The 16394-nt window shown below is 39.0% G+C and overlaps 1 protein-coding gene and 1 long non-coding RNA gene across 2 annotated transcripts in view; both read right to left on the bottom strand.

The window, feature by feature from the left end:
• The window catches only part of LOC113062406 (glutamate receptor ionotropic, kainate 5-like), a 77701-nt gene extending 70540 nt beyond the window's left edge, over positions 1 to 7161 (bottom strand). The window contains exons 1-2 of the mRNA XM_026232236.1: positions 6876 to 7161; positions 5919 to 6458 (exon numbers count right to left, since the gene is read on the bottom strand). The gene's annotated coding sequence lies outside the window, so the exon portion shown is untranslated. The remainder of the gene's footprint in view (positions 1 to 5918; positions 6459 to 6875) is intronic.
• Positions 7162 to 7316: 155 nt separating this feature from the next.
• Positions 7317 to 10306, bottom strand: LOC113061996 (uncharacterized). The gene is made up of 3 exons (XR_003278483.1): positions 9967 to 10306; positions 9593 to 9638; positions 7317 to 7439 (listed from the first exon to the last, which is right to left on the bottom strand). It is a non-coding gene; the product is annotated as an uncharacterized LOC113061996 (long non-coding RNA).
• Positions 10307 to 16394: the final 6088 nt, after the last annotated feature.

The following is a 16394-nucleotide window of genomic DNA, read 5'->3' as shown; positions in this document are numbered from 1 at the left end:
TGCTATTTCATGCATACTGAGTTTTTTTACACTGTTAAAGAGTTGGATTCCCATGCTAAACATGGACAAAGTTTCAAAAATTAAGTTGTACGTTTGAAGGAGTATTTCTGTTCCCAAAATACTCCTTCCGGTTTGTCACAAGTTTCGGAAAGTTTTTTTCGAGTATGGCTCTGTGTGACGTTAGATGGAGCGGAATTTCCTTATATGGGTCCTGAGGCACTTCTGCCGGAAGAGCGCGCGCTCCCATATAGCAGAGCAGAGAGAGGCTGTGCACAGACAATCACTGATCAGAGTGAGAGCGTCGAGAAAAGTCACAAAAGGAGTGTGTTTTTGGTTGCCAGGGCAAGACAACCCTGCACAGATTACCAAAGAAAAAACAGCATTAAGGGACCAGTGGATGGAGTTTATTTTTATAGAGCATCAACGGAGTTGTGCAAGTGTTTTTGTTTGTTCCCTGCATTTCTAAAATGCTTGTTTTACAAACAAAGCCCAGTTTGACGATGGATTTGCGTATTGTTTATTTCTTAAGGATGATGCAATCCCAACGAAAAAGGGTCACGATTGTGTGTTGGAACCACAGGCGGTGAGTAAAACTGCTTAAAATATCTCTGCCTCCTTGTTAGTGCGTCCGCCTCCCATCGGAGACCCGGTCTCAAGCCCCGCTCGGAGCAAGTCGTTGCTGCTGCTGCTCTCATTCAGTTTCAGCCTTCACAGCTGTCACAGCTTCCAAACGCTCTCAACGCAACTGGCGCTAGTTATTCTTTAGCTCCGCCCACACGTCACGCCTCCAGGCGCTCGTGTTTTTCCGGGAAAAATCGGTACAGACTATCTTTCTCTTATGAATATAATAAAACTAAAGACTTTTTGGAGTTATGAAGGATGTAGTACTACTCTATAGGTACTCAAGATTAACATGATATTGAGTGAAAACGAGCATTTCACCCCCCCTTTAAGATGCATCCAAAGCCTTTAGTATGTGAGAGTCTTCTTGACAACGAGCAACTCAGTTGATTAATGTTCTTCATGCTTATTTCAAATGCTACATTTACAAATGCTACAAAAGGAAGAGTGCAGTATATCATGACACAAGCAAGTCAATGCCATGAAAATCAATATTATTTACAGTAAACTACATAGAAGTTGCAGAATTCTTCCTGTACTCTCTTTAATAAAGTAGAATAACTCTTTTGGTGTTTGTGGTGATTAGCACTAAAGCAGATTTCATTGTTAAACAGTATGTAGCTCCAGCAGAGCAGGATTCATTATTAATAATGTACTTTGATATCTTACAAAACACTTTTGAACACCTACAGTCAGGATGTGGTTTTAGATCTATATTTCAGTTTTTATACACACAAAACCTAATCGACTCATTTGAAGAGGTTACATTGGGTCCCATTCATGAAACATTCGTAAATATATGAGTAAATATCTGAGTGATTTGCACGTAAAGAGAACTTCCCGAAAACTCTTCTCCTGATTCACAAAAACTTCGTAAACGTCAGATGTGATAGTGAAATGTGTGTTAATGAATTCCAATCAGTCGTAAATGGGACGCGCATGCACGCTCAATTACCACAAATCCCGCCTATTAAATCCGACTGACAACTATATATGAGCATCATATTATGACACCAAACAAAGGATTTCAACATGTCTTCTCAAAAGCGACTGAAAAAGAAACATTTCTCCGCTGCAGAAATTGAAGTTTTATTATCAGAAGTTCATTCAAAACGCCAAGTTTTATTTTCAAGCGTACTAGTGGCATATCAGGTCCTAAAAAAGGAAGTTTGGCAGCATATTACAGATCCTATTACTGGCTCTCATAATAAAAGTTAAAAGAAAAACAGTATGTAATTAATATATATAATATTTTTTTCAAAATGCTGTGTAAATATGAACCCGATTAAGGTGAATTAAAATGCAGCTGTATTAATGAGCAAAACGTTCAGACGTTAAACACGTGGCTGGGAGCAGGTGTAGATTTATTTCGTACCAACTAACATTTGGAAAATACGAACGTTTTATGAATTCGAAAATTTACGCCAAAACCACTTTAAACGCGATTTACACAAAAATTCGTTCTGCTCGTGTTTCATGAATGAGACCCATTGAGTATTGTAAGTAATTATCATTTTAAATTATTTCCCCCCCAAAAAACCGCACGTTGAAACAGATGAATTGAGCTATGAATTTCAACATTTATCTACAAGCAAGTGAAAAGCTACTGAAGCATTTTTGTTTAGATTCCACTCAAACCACAGTTCATAGCTGCTGATATATATTTTTTAAAGTATAGAAATGTTCATAACTGAGTTCTACTTGGACTGAAAACTGCTCCAAACTCGTATGACTTTCTTTATTTTGTGAAAAACAATAGGAAATGCCAGGCGGCTCTTCTCCATATACAATGAATACATGCAGTGATTATGGACTGCCACTGGAAATCTTCCCATGGTCATAACTCTCAAAATTCATTTGCCAGTCCACAAATTCATACCTGGCGCATCATGATCAGCCAGACAAGAACCAATGCCATCTGGTGTCAAACTTAAAGTGGCGTACTTGACCACACATGGACACACATGCGATTTGAGAGCTGCAGCAGATAACAACTTAGTCTGTATTGCATGGCTTCAGAAGAACATGCAGCGTGAGTCATGTGGACTATACTTTCATGGTGTCTTCATGGTACATTTTTGTTCCTTTTTGTAGTTTGACAGCTCGTGGTTACTGTACGCTTTCATTGTATGTTAAAGTGCAGCTCTTTTGTGCTTGGCGTTTTGAGTGACATGAAAAAGAATTTCCATATTTTGATGAACTCTCAACGCTGATGGAAAAGTGTGGAAAAACTATAATACTGACTGAAGTTTTCCTGTCACATTATAATCGCCACTGAAACAAAACCAGGAGGTGCAGGCAAAGCCTATTAAAGCAGGGCTTGAGTATTTGAACAGCATTGTTTTATACGGTGTCTGTGTGCTCTTCCTCTCATTCATACACATGACTGCACTGATGGATGAGCTCTCAAGCACTGGTCCTCCAGCTTTCTCCATCCCATCTCTCTGTGACCACAGCAAGAATGTGTGTATTTCTGACCCCAGTATTCTACATGGACTGGAAGAAAAGCAAGACGGAGAAAGAGACCTGAAGAATAAAGGAATGGTGGCTGCAAAGGCAAAATGAGAATATGAAAGATGGGGAGAGGACAGGTGACAGAAGAAAAAAAAAGTGGCTCACTCAATTGAACACTGTTGACTAAGAATTGCTTTTCCAACAAAACCAGAATATCTGCCCAAAATCCCCACAAAGCTACAGATGACAGATTTATTCACAAAATGTGTATATATTGTAGCTGTGCGCCACAGGCATGAGTAAAAATTATAATAATAATAATAAATTCCCAAGTCTACAAAAACAGCAACTGAAATAAAATAACAATAATAAAACTAATACCTGAACCATTGAACCATTTCTTTTCTATTCAAGATTCATGACTCAGAAGTGACTTGAAATGTCACTGAAATCTAGAAGTATAAAGCCATTTAAAAACATGATTTCCAGGCCTGAAAAAAAAAAAAAAACGTCATGGAAAGTCAAAAGAATAAATAATAATCATATTAAATATTTTAATAGATATTTTAATAAATTATAGATTCTGTAAAAAATACAGAAGATTTATAACACATTTCTATAGTAAACCATTATCTTCGACTAATATTTCTACTAATATTCTAGTGGCTTTAAGCTGCTGCTTAATCTGTATAAAATTATTAGGACACTTTATTTTAAGATCCAATTCTCACTATTAACAAACCATTAACTACAACTCTTGCCTCAATAAACTCCTAATCAGAATATATGCTTTAGAAATACTAATAAACATACTAATAATTCTAATTACTAATAAGCATACTAATAAGCAACTAGTTAATAGAGAGAATTGGTCCCTTTACTAAAGTGTTAACAAATATTGAAATTAATTTTAAAAGTAATCACAAATGATTGTAAATGTCATGGGAATTCATTTGTCAAACGTGTGGAAACCCTGATATGCATCATCTAGTTATTTATCAAGACAACAAAAAAAAGTTAAACCAGTCACCACCATGCTAGTGGACAGCTAAACCTATAGTAATGTATAGATAATAGATCACTTTTTGTTCTATGGCTTCCCTTTTCTGTCAATCATATACCAATATACATTGCTGCTACAGTTCTTTAGATATAACTGAACAATAATTCTAGTGAAAAATAGAAAAGTTATTGTAGACAGAACAACACAGATTCAAAATCTGTCTGAGCAGATGTTATGATACATATTGTGACCTTTATTATGCGTTGTGCACGTATACTGCAATATCTAGATCTTCTTTTGCATGAAGAGTACTCTGCATGAGTTCTTTAGAATGAAAGAGCAAAATATGAACATGCAATTTGCAAGCAATATAACCTGGACCTGCTATGATCAAGAGTGCAACAGATGTTGACCGGTGATGCAGCAGCTGACCTGTGCAGTGCCAGGACTACAGATAGAAAACACATGGTCTTTTGGGAAAGGGCCCACTCTGACTGTGAGATTACCAACCTTTCCACACTTTCAACAGGAGGCAGCAAACCAACAGGTGTCATTCCACAGGAAGCACATACTGTAAGAATAAAGCCATTTACAAAGCTTGCCCATCACACGCATAAAAAAATAAACTACACTTCCTGTAGGAGCTTAACCTCCTTTTTAAATGATTAAGAACAATGTAAGTGGTGAATCACATCTCGAGCCCTGGTCTAAAACAGATTCTTCGAAAGGAACACCTCCACATCAGCACTATTTTTTCAATTCAATTCAATTGACATTTTTAGATGTACATCCCCCTTGAACTGTGGCCCACCACACAAAACACCCAGTTTTTCCGTATCGGTGCCCTGTCAGCATCATTTTTCATCTTCCCAAAGCTTATTACCAGCCAGGCAACAAGTCATGGTCAGCCCACTGTAAACCACGAAACCTTCTAGTCATTCTCAAGCCCAGCTAACAGCACAAAGAGGAAGCTCAAACCTAATGTGTTTCACAAGCACTTTTTGTATCCCGCTCCATGCGATTAACCGTAAATAAAAGTGTATTTTTTTCCCCTCTGTCTCCCCCGAGCAGAATATCAATATAGCTTTTCAATTATTGGCCGGCCCCAAGTGAGGTCCAGACACTGATTGAGCAAGTGATGGGAAAAAGGCCGAGAGAAGAGAGACCACAGCTGTTCAATCTGGGAGCAAAGCAGGAAAAAACAATCATTTCTCACTGCAATAGCATTGTCAGTCACATTCATTATGAATAGCTTTCGTCACAGCATACTCCATGAACCTCTCCATTGTACATAAACTTCACGCCGAACGCACATGCATTAGTGCAGAGAATAAATATGCCGCTCTATTGAGCTTGTTTTATGAAAAGCATTACACAAAACGATTGTATCTTCCACCGAGTGCATCTACATCAATTTGCATTCATTAGAGCACAACCTCTGGGAACTAATCATGGTCTGGTGTCACCTTATAGCCTAGAAGGTACATGCACACAAGAACGTTACGCTTGTGACACCTGCTACATACGTGCCTCTACAAACACGCTGTATCTGCAGCAGAACATATATTTGTCCACTACGTAAAACAAGCGATGCACTATTTGCAAGAGTAGCCCAGCAAAGAAGCCTGTGCCATTAACCTTGACTCATTTTTACATTCGCGTAGCGTACACATCCAAGTTAAACACCCACCCAGACGTACACACATAAACAGACGATAGATAAGCACAGCTACACGGGGGATTGAACACCATATGGAGCCAAAGTCAAACACACACACACACACACACACACGACTGCACACACTCACACAGACAGCCGGAGAGAGTGCGATCTACTCACAGAATGAAGCAGACGACACCGGGAGCTAATATCAAAGGATTGGCATGGATACAAGCTGGCTGCGTCCCGTCGGGAATGCTGACAGATTCCGGGGAAAAAGAGGAAGGAATATCCGAGGACACCTCTGAAACTGGATGGGAAAGGGGGGTGGTGGAGGAGAGGGGAGGGTTAGGCTTCAGAAGATTTCCGTCTCTTGTTCTCTCCTTGAGGAATCTTTTCCCAAACGCTATCAGGTTCCTGATTTTGACTCGAGATACAACTGCATTTTGTCTGGGGTAAACAGGAGTACAGGAGAAAAATCAGTCGGGAAGGCAAATAAAAAAAATTCCAGCAGAGATGAAATAACTCAATTCTCTCCTTTGCTCTCCCAGAGGCGTGGAGGAGGGAGGGGGGGTAAAAACAGAGATGGAGTGACAAGATAAATACCTAAAACTGCAAAAATGAGAAGCTCGAGGGGAAATAAAGCTTCTCTCTTCTTTTCCCCACCCTATCTCAGTCACTGCAATGTATAACGATCTCCCTTACACGCTTGAGGGTCATCTGGAAGAAAAAAAAAGAACCAAAAATAATCTAATTTTCAAGATGAAAAGATAAAAATGGAAAAAGAAGCTTAACTTAACAAAAGGTAGGAGTTAGAGACGATCTGTGGCATCTGGTCCCCTCCCTCCCTTTCTTATCTTTCAGTTTACCTGATTCTGAAGAGTAAAACTAAGACATGCAATACTTTTTATTTTATTTTTTGCCCCAGATAGCAGAAGAACAGCCTTGTCAATCCAATGCATACTATCAGATCTCTCTTTATGTTTTTCTTTCTAGACCTACACCGTAAACTGTTGAGTGTCAGTCTAAAAGTTGAGATCTAATTGAGGTATAACACATGACATTCCCAAAATCAGTTCAATTGTCATATTTCCCTTCTCAGAACTGGACAGAACAAGAAGTGGGGAAAAAACACACCAAACGGTAAAGATTGCTAGAAGATCGCCACCAGAACTGGGCTGAAATCTGATTCTGAGTGGTGGGGTGCTTGAACGTGTCCCCCAGAAAAACCACTTGAACCTCTAGTTCTTCATTTTCAGCTGCCTGCCAGGCAGGAAGTTCAATTATCTCCCGTTGAATGGTATCGCTTAGGATCCACTCGGTGCGAAATAAAATCAAAGGATCTTTGTGTGATTGGATAGCACTTATTCCTTTGGCCCCTCAGGGTTCCGTTCCAACTTAAAACACTGGATGGTTTTGGAGTAGTAAATGTCAAATGATTTCAATATATATATATATAAAAAATAAAAAAATCCCAATCAAGGATTTGTTCTTTCTTTTTGGTCCTATGTCCCCAGCTGGCTTTTTAACACAAGATATCCTCAAGTCTCTGCGCTCCTGTCACCATTCTTTGCTGGGAGGAAAGTAGGTGCATTCTGAGAGCGTCTGGGGATGTATGGAAGAAGAACTTGCTGTCAGCAGGCAGGAGCAGTAAGCCACGTCAAGGGTGGAGAAATGGGCCTTTACGAAGCAGGAAACAGCCTGGAGCCGGAGGAACAGACAATTAGGAACATATGATTAAAGTAGGAAAAGACACAGTGATGTAGAGTGGCTCGAAATTTCTCCATTACATGCTCATTTTATGAGTGCAGTGGCATCATCCACACCTCTTACTCTATGATGTCCTTGCATTGGCATTCTCCCTCCTTATACCTTTCCCAAGTCCCTTCCTTCAAGCATTCCCACCTTTTTTTGTCTCCTTCTCTCCTTAAACTACTATTTCAGCACAATGTTATCCAACATATACGAGCTTCAAGCTCAATTTTCACTTTATGAAGAAAGTAAGTACAGCTGACTGTGCTTCAGATCAAGTGAGAAGCCAATGCAAATCCTTTAAACAGAGAACAATCGCTGTGACTATATTTTCACCGAGTTGAAGTGGTGTTACGAGTGACCGTATGTAAAATGTTCCATGGTAAATATTAGTGAAACACTGGCTCCTTGCGTGCTTGAATGTTACGTAAACCCTGTTAGCCGTAGCTGGACTAAAGAGAGAGGGGAAGGCGGTCAAGTGGCTGCCATGTTTCTAAATCTGTCAATCTACCCATCTACTGTGCTTTTAAATATGAACACTCACAAGCTTATGCTGTTTACATCACTGAATGAGAATCGAGTGCTTAACACTGTAAACACATTAATCCATTAAAATACATTATGCTTTGGCTCTCAAGTTCAATTTGATTTGTTTTGACTCACAGAGAGAAATATAATTAGGTATTTACAGGCCATGCTTTTGGCTTGCTTGGCAAACAAAGTATTACTTTAACAAATATGTAGATGGATTTTAATCTGGATTTTGGGATCAGTTGCCCTGGTTTCTGTGTGGCAGCTGTGCTAATGCGTTTTACATAAAAAAACAATTGAAATGTGGCTCTCTAGAGAAAACATTCACAGTGCATTTGTCCTTGAAAAACGTGGCATGTCACAGGTAAATCACTGCACTTTTTCTAGTGATCATGCATGGAGCCAAACCAATCTGTTTTTGCCTACTGAAAGCCTTATTACACCATGTTATGTTTAATCAAGAGGACTGAGCCCTAGCAGACATCAAACTCCGTACCTTTCAGCAAACATATTAACAAAGACTTCAGCAAAGGGCGCCGAGATCACATTCTGCACTTTTCTCGGTGTGATCTAAAGCTTCCCTGAGCGAGTCAGAGCATTGTGCCAAGAAACCAAGCGAAGGTGAGAGGTTGAAAACGAGATTCGTTTTTCTCTCGCACTTGGCACAGGGAAACATAATTCGGTCTGCTTTGTCATCCTCTATCCTGCCCCGCTCTGTCTGAGCTTGTGGAACAACTCTGAAGATTTCCCTGATAAAGCCGACGCTTTACATCATCTCATTTACACTGAGGAAGAGACAACAACAGTATTTCGCTCTGCGATATCACACAAATCTATTCCACGGTACTTTATGGATCACATCAAGCAGTTGATAAAGCGGTTTTTCCATTTGGTCTCCATTTAATCTTATTGCTGTCTAGGAGAAACAAGTGAGATATTAAAGAGATCTCATTGGGATTTTTTTTTTTTTTGCGCTACAACTACAAGTTTGGGCACCATATAAATGTAATTAGCATTTAATATATGTGGTTGTATGCTTCCCCTTCTTCCCAGTTGCTAAAGTTAAATAACCTTCACACACACACACACACTCAGAGGCAATGGTAGCATAGCCAGCCAAAGCATAGCATCGTGGGTAAGCTGTCACAATCACCATCAGTCTACACCCTCGCTGCCTTACCCATGAAATACAAGCAGAGTTTACCAGCAGATGCATATACAGCCTTGACGATATGAGAGTACTGCGTGTGTGTTTGCGAAGCATGTGTGAAGGATGTGTTTGACCCGAGCGCATTGGTTTTGGCTGAGCGCTCCTGTGACACAGACAGTTGAGAGACGGGCAGATGGGGGATGATGGGGGACTGTGACAGATGAGAGAATGAATGAAAGACAGAGAGAAAGAAAGAGTATGAAGAGACGAGGAAAGGGGATAAAATAGCTGCAGGATAACAAAAAAAGGGAATTCAGGGGGAAAAAAGGGGGTGAGGAAAATAAGTGCGGTCAACTCATAGTGCATCATGCATGGAACGACGGATGAAGAAGAGCAAACAAGAAAAGCAAGGTACACTCACCCGTGGCTCTTTTTTTCTTCACTTGCGACACTGCAAGTCTGCTGTGCTGGTTGAGAGAGAGAGAGAGAGAGAGAGAGAGAGAGAGAGAGACAGATAAACCTCAACAGAATGCCAAAAGGTCTGATATAATGAAAAAAATGAAAAAGAAAAAGAAAACGAAGAAACATCAGACCGATATATCAGATGAGCTCAAGTGTCTGAGCGTCTGGCATCATAAATGCAAAATGACTTGCTAATCGGAGTCCTGGAGAATTACACATGCAGCTATAAATCAACATGTCAGCATCCATGCACTCACACACACACACACACACACACACACACACACATGCACGCGTGCACGCAGCGGCATGAGCAGGCTCCACAGGCGCTACCTCAGAGGATGCTAGGCTCTCCCCTCCTCCTCTTTTTTTCCCCCGTTTTCGCTCTCCCTCTCAGTCTCTTCTGCGGTTTCTGTTTATTCACCACAGATCATTTCCCAAGAGAATGCAATGGTGGGTTCTCTTCATTTTCTGCGTCCTTGCCATCCTCCCGTTTCACACCCCCCCAGTTCCAGTCCGGCAAAACTGAGCTTGCTGTAATTTTGGCAGCTGGGCTAATGTGTAAACTGCATTCGTGCCCTCTCGTTCTGTCTCACTGTGTCTCAGTGCCTCTTCAGCACTGCCTCCAATCCAATCAGAAGCACCTCTCTCTCTCTCTCTCTCTCTCTCTCTCTCATACCTCTCACTCCCACAAATACTGTAAAATAAACATCAAAATGTACATTCATCACAGTCACACTGGTCTCCTGAGCTTTGTCCACCATCAAAACACATACACCCAATGACAAGGAGGATTTCCACACTGTACTTTACAATTCTTGGCAGAAATGATAGATTAAGACATTTAGAAATTACTACACAAGTGTCCTGACTATGTTAAATCTTTACAGAAAGAAGAATAAACTACTGACACTATGATCTAACAGTGTAATTGTCCTTTGTTCCAGGCAAACAATGTCTTAAATAAGTCGTTTCATGTGTCTCAAATGACTCACTTTTGATCAACTTAATCCTTGCATGATTAAAAAATAAATAAATAATATATATCATTGCAAAAATAAACCTTTTCAAGATAATGCAAGATATTATTATCAGGTACAGTACATAATCTCGAGCACTATGTTGAGTTTATTTTGACATTTATCCCTTAATTACATAATGTATTTTCAGCCTTAAGCCGAGGAATTTATTCACACAACAAACCAGACGTGATGTCATGCTGTAGGGCTTCTGTTTATAGTAAACGATAAATCACAGATAAGAATAATAATAATGCAATATGCAGTACCATCTTCTCCACTTTCTTGCACGCAGTATAAACGGAAGTCAATGGAGTGCAAAGTCTAGTTTGACTGTGACTTTACCCTGAAAATCATGTCTGTCCCGTACAGTAACTGGAAGACATCAAGAATGTTTACAACAGCTTTTCATGGATGTATGCACATATAACATGCGCATACATAAATTCTAAAGCAATAAGCCATGAGATGCTGCGTTATAGTGAATTTACCACTGCTGAGGTGTATGTCAGTCACAACGTGAAGTGATTGGTAAGTGCATTCACACTCACACTCTCCTCCAGCTCAGAGTGATGCCCTGTGGGGAACTGGTTATTGTGAGTCCCTTGTCGGTCTCACTTTCCCATGGATGTTTCTCATGCAATCAAACATACTCTCGGTGACATTCAGAAATGCACCACAAACGGAAGCAAAACAGTGCTTTGATTGGATGATGTACAGTACCTGATTTATTATCATTAGCATGAGCTATCTATTCTGTTCTGGTAGAGTCAGCTCTCGCTGTGGGAATGCTGGGACATTGGTCCGCACGGGTGACAGCAGGGAATGAGATCTCACAGGAACTTATTGATGTATGTAATGCATGGCCATGTTTTCACCTGAGATTAAGGCAGCAGAACGGAGAGGGGGAACATGGAGCACAGGAAGTGCTGAAAAATGAAAATGCCAAAATGGCCATTGAGATGAAAGGTTAACTGCCTTCACAAACTATTATCGACCCCAGAATATTACATTAGAAAGGTGTGAGTTGCCCTTTTGGTGATTTGTACTACCTGTATCAAGTAAGCAAGTGTTATATAAACCAGCAGCAGATTTACCATTTATCTGAGAAAATGACACAGAACGTGGAACACAACAACCTTAAACAATTTGGGATTGGCACACAAGTGAGATTACTGTATTTGTTATTAAAATAACACAGCTATGTCATAATTTGCTGTTTTTAAGTCTTTTATTTGTATGATAGGGACCAAAATTGTCTTAAAATACAATTAAGCCTTTAGAAATGCTATTAGGAAACAGAGTTAGCTTGAACGGTTACATATACATAAACTTAGCCCATGCATGTGTTAAAGTCGAGTAGCAAATATGGCAAAGTCAACTATTTCCCCTCTATAGCTCTCACAAAAGCTATAGAGAAGAACTAGTTTTATTACTTTACAAAGTCTAGGGTAACATGGAGATTTCCAAATCACTAAAAGTTCCTAGAGACACAGCTGGCAGCCTTAAAATGTGTTGTACCAGAAAACCTTTGAGGGTGTTGAATAAAAAGCACAATATCCTAAAATATTCAAAAAATTGCAAAGCCTTTCAAAATTACCAGATCAAAAGAGGACAAATCATTTCAATGCAGAGTATAAGAAGAACACTAGACAAGTGCAGCCTTCATGTTGGGGCATCTCGCCAAATGCCACTCTTGACCATGAAGAACATAAGGCCATCTTGAACATGTTTAAATTCATTTGGATAGACTTGTGGAGTTCTGGAGGAATGTTTTATGGAGTGATGTAACCAAATTGAAACTATTTGGACCCATGGATCAGAGGTATGTCTGGTCCAAAAAAGGTGAGGTTTATGAGCAGAAGAACATCATCTCCATGGCCAAACATGGAGGTGGACCAGTCCAGTTATGGGGTGTTTCGCTGTTGCAGCAAGTGGAAATCTTGAATGTATAAAGGCCATCATGGATTCTTTGAAGTATCAGGCCATTTTTGGCAAAGATTGTGAAGACTTCATTGCAGAAACTGAAGCTAGATGATCAATGGAAATTTCCTGCAGGACAGCCATCCCCAAGTATACATCCAAAACTACTGAAGTTTAGTTCAGGGATCAGTCATTGAATGTTCTGTTCAGATTTAAAATCTCACTGAAAATATTTGGTGGCATTTATGAAAAACAAAAATTAGTTGTTTTCATAAAATGTTTTTCTCTGCAGCAAAATGTCTTGCAGGTCAAATTAATAATGAATGCTTTTGAATGCAACTACAGTATATATGCATACGCACACACAAACACACACATTTTGTTTGAAAGACTATAGTTTAAAACTTAGAGAGGATTTAAAAATTCATGGACACACATATCTATATGTATATGTATATGTATATGTGTGTGTGTGTGTGTGTGTAATATTTCTGTATTTTCTTTATCAAATAAACACACCACTGATGAGCATGACAACATAATTCTCAATTATTCCAAACTCTTATAAATGCACATATTATAATTACTGTATGTATTATCACATACCATTTTATTATTATTATTATTATTATTATTATTATTATTATTATTATTATTATATACACATTATTTAATTTTTAGTGATATCTGAAATAAAATAAGGTGTGTTCTAGATATGCATGTTTAGTGAAGGCTAAACAGGCCAAATTTCTCATCCAAAAAAAATTAAATAAAAGCATTTTCAGCCACATTTTTCTTTCTGAAAATAGCCAATATATTGTAAATTCGTTGTTTGCTTCCCCCACAGAAATAAATTAGAAACTATGTTAACAGTGAACACCCCTAGTCAATGACACAAAGTTGTCTGACCCCTGCCTTACATTTGTGTTAGCACCATTCATGCCACTTTAATTTGCAATGTAACTGAATTAAGTTCAAATGAATTAGGATTTATGATTCTCCCATCAAATGCAATATACATAAACTCGTTCAAACGACTGAAAAACAAGACTATAATTCAAAACTTAGTGAGGATTTAAAAATTCATGGACACGCACGACTGCCTGTTGCACAAACACTTCAGTCTCTTTAGTGCAGATCAGCGAGATGCAGGTATCACACTGCATTAAGTCATTTATAGGGTCACATGTGCTGACAGTAGGCTTTGCATAAATATCAAATAGGCTAATGTATATCTAGGGGCTTGATAGTTATATAACGAAAAGAAAAGATGAAACAAGGAGATCAATCAAAGTCCTATAAGCACCTTACAAATGACAGGCCAAGAACAGAGATGTGAATGTGATGCCCTCAAACCAGCCTTTGACTGCTGCTGTCATTTTCATTCATTTTAACATCACAACAAAATCAACAATCTTAATAAATGTGGAGAGTTAGATCGCCCATCATCAGCTGCGTTTGTTAACACAAAAGCAAGATCAGCTGCAAATCATCATCAGAGCAGCAATAGTAAATCAAAAGTTATTTAGCAAAGACTTACACAAAGGGCCCTGATTTAGGTTTGTGTTAATAAAAACACGAATGCAGCGGAACTTAAATATCCACAATAATCTAGTAACGTCTACTGATGATTGTTTTTAAGGTGTGCAACATAGCACATCTTGCCAGTTTTTATTTGACTAGTTACAAAACACAGCAAAACACACAGCACAGCAAGTCTTCAGACAAAAACAAAGCAGCTGATCATTGACATTTCCAGCTCTCAACTTAACTACCACACAATATAGAAATCATCCCTTAAAGTCTGACAGATTCATCAAGTTATATGTAGCTTGCAGTACAGATTTTGCTGGGACTCAATTAAAGTAATCATGTTTTACATATCAAAGTCATTTTTCTACATGGCAGCTAAAAAGAATAGCTAAAAATGTATTTCATATATGCTTGTTAATTAAAAATAGTGATGGTGACCATGATAATAAACTTTTGCTTCAGTGATAGTACTACCACTGCTGTCTTATTAAATACTCACTATTACACATGCAAAAACTTTTTGTTTCACTACTCACAGAATGGTTTTATTTTTTTCAAAAGCTGTCACTGGGGAGGTACCTTTTTAAAAGGTATTACCTTTTTAACCTCTAAACGGTGTATATTAGTACCTTTTGAAGTTATTACTTTTTAAATATATATAATTAGTAGTTAGCTTTAATTAACATCTTATTACTGCTTGACTAGAGAAGAGCTAGAGGAGAAAAGTGGCAGGGCTCACACTCTCTCCCCAATGCCAAAAAAAAAACAAAAAACACAAGTGATCCAGGTGAAATGAAACGTAATCAAGCGTACCACTATCTGGCCCTATATATCTCAGCTGGACTGAAAGAGAAGACGATGGAGAGAGAGAGAGAGAGACTCATTCTGTTCTCCCACAGTTGACTGTGTGGTCCCTCTGTTCATAGAAAGAGAGAGAGACAGATTGACATTCTGTCCCACAACACGACCTCATCCATGGAATAGTGATTAGCCAATCAGCATTCGGGTCACATGAGCTTGACTATCAATGCGTGAGTGAGACAGAGCGAGAGATAGTGAGCCATGTAGAGAGAGAGAGAGAGAGAGAGAGACACAAAGTGGGGAAGGGTGGGCTGCAGGTTCGATAGAGAGAGGAGGAGGAGGAGAGGCAAAGTGAAGCACGGGCAAAGTGATGTCAAATGCGGAGATGAACCATTAAGCATGACTGATGAAGATGTATGGTGCGCGCATACACACACACACACACACACAGTCCAATCCACAGGACACCTGTGAGGCTTCATACATGCAAATTCATGCACGCTCACCGCGTTGACTCGTCCTGACTCACAGAAGGAGAAGACGACAGGTCCACACACATTCCCTCTTCCATCCACTTCCACTCGCTGGCAGTCACTGCAGGGAGAGTCACCTTCACAAGGCCACAACATACTGATAGAGGACTGTGTGTGCGCTGGAAAGAGCTGGAACAGAGGGCAAAGGTAAAGAGAAGAAATTATATGAAGAGATTACTGAGGTCTTGTTCTCAGGAGGAACAGTCTGAGAAGCAGTCAATGTCTCTATTTGCTTTCCATTGCTCTCTAGTGTGAGAAGAAACGATTGAGATATTAAATAGATTCAGTTTTATTTCCTATAGGAGGCCAGAGACTAAAAGAGGGACAAAATGAGATAATGGAAATAAAAAAGGCAATATGATGTGAGAAAAAAAATGACGTACTGGAGAGCGAGATGAAAGACAACACGGAGAAAATGAGAAAGAGAAAGGGAAGATAGAGGAGAGAGAATGAGGAATTAGTTGAAAGACAATGGAGCGAGAGAATATTGTAAAAGTGATATTACAAAAGATGAATAAAAGGAGAAATGCATGAACAAAAAACAGATGAAACAGGTTTGAGATGAAAGAGAAAAGATGAGAAACAATTAAAGAGAAATTAAAAAAGAGACAAAAAAAGAGTAAGCAGATAGAAAGAGTATAGATGAAAGAAAGTAGAATGAGGCAAAAGAGAAACGAGATGACCTGAAAAAGAGGGATGCGATCAAAAGAAAAGAGACTGCATGTAAAATAATAGATGAAACAAAGTGGGATGAGATGGAATGAAACCGACAAAAGAGGAAATAGATGAGATGATAAAGATAAATGAGATGAAAGAGACAATAGAGCAAAGAGATGGCATGAAAAAGAGGAGAAGAAAAATAGAAAGAAGAAAAAAAGAACAGAAAAAAGATGGGAAGAAAAAGATTCTGAAAGAGGTAAGATGAAAGAGAAACAAAAGGAAAAAACTGAAA

Source organism: Carassius auratus, chromosome 44, assembly GCF_003368295.1.
Source record: "Carassius auratus strain Wakin chromosome 44, ASM336829v1, whole genome shotgun sequence".
NCBI classification, from domain to species: domain Eukaryota; kingdom Metazoa; phylum Chordata; class Actinopteri; order Cypriniformes; family Cyprinidae; genus Carassius; species Carassius auratus.
Note: the sequence above shows the minus strand (reverse complement) of the source record. Positions and strands in the feature narration are given on the sequence as shown.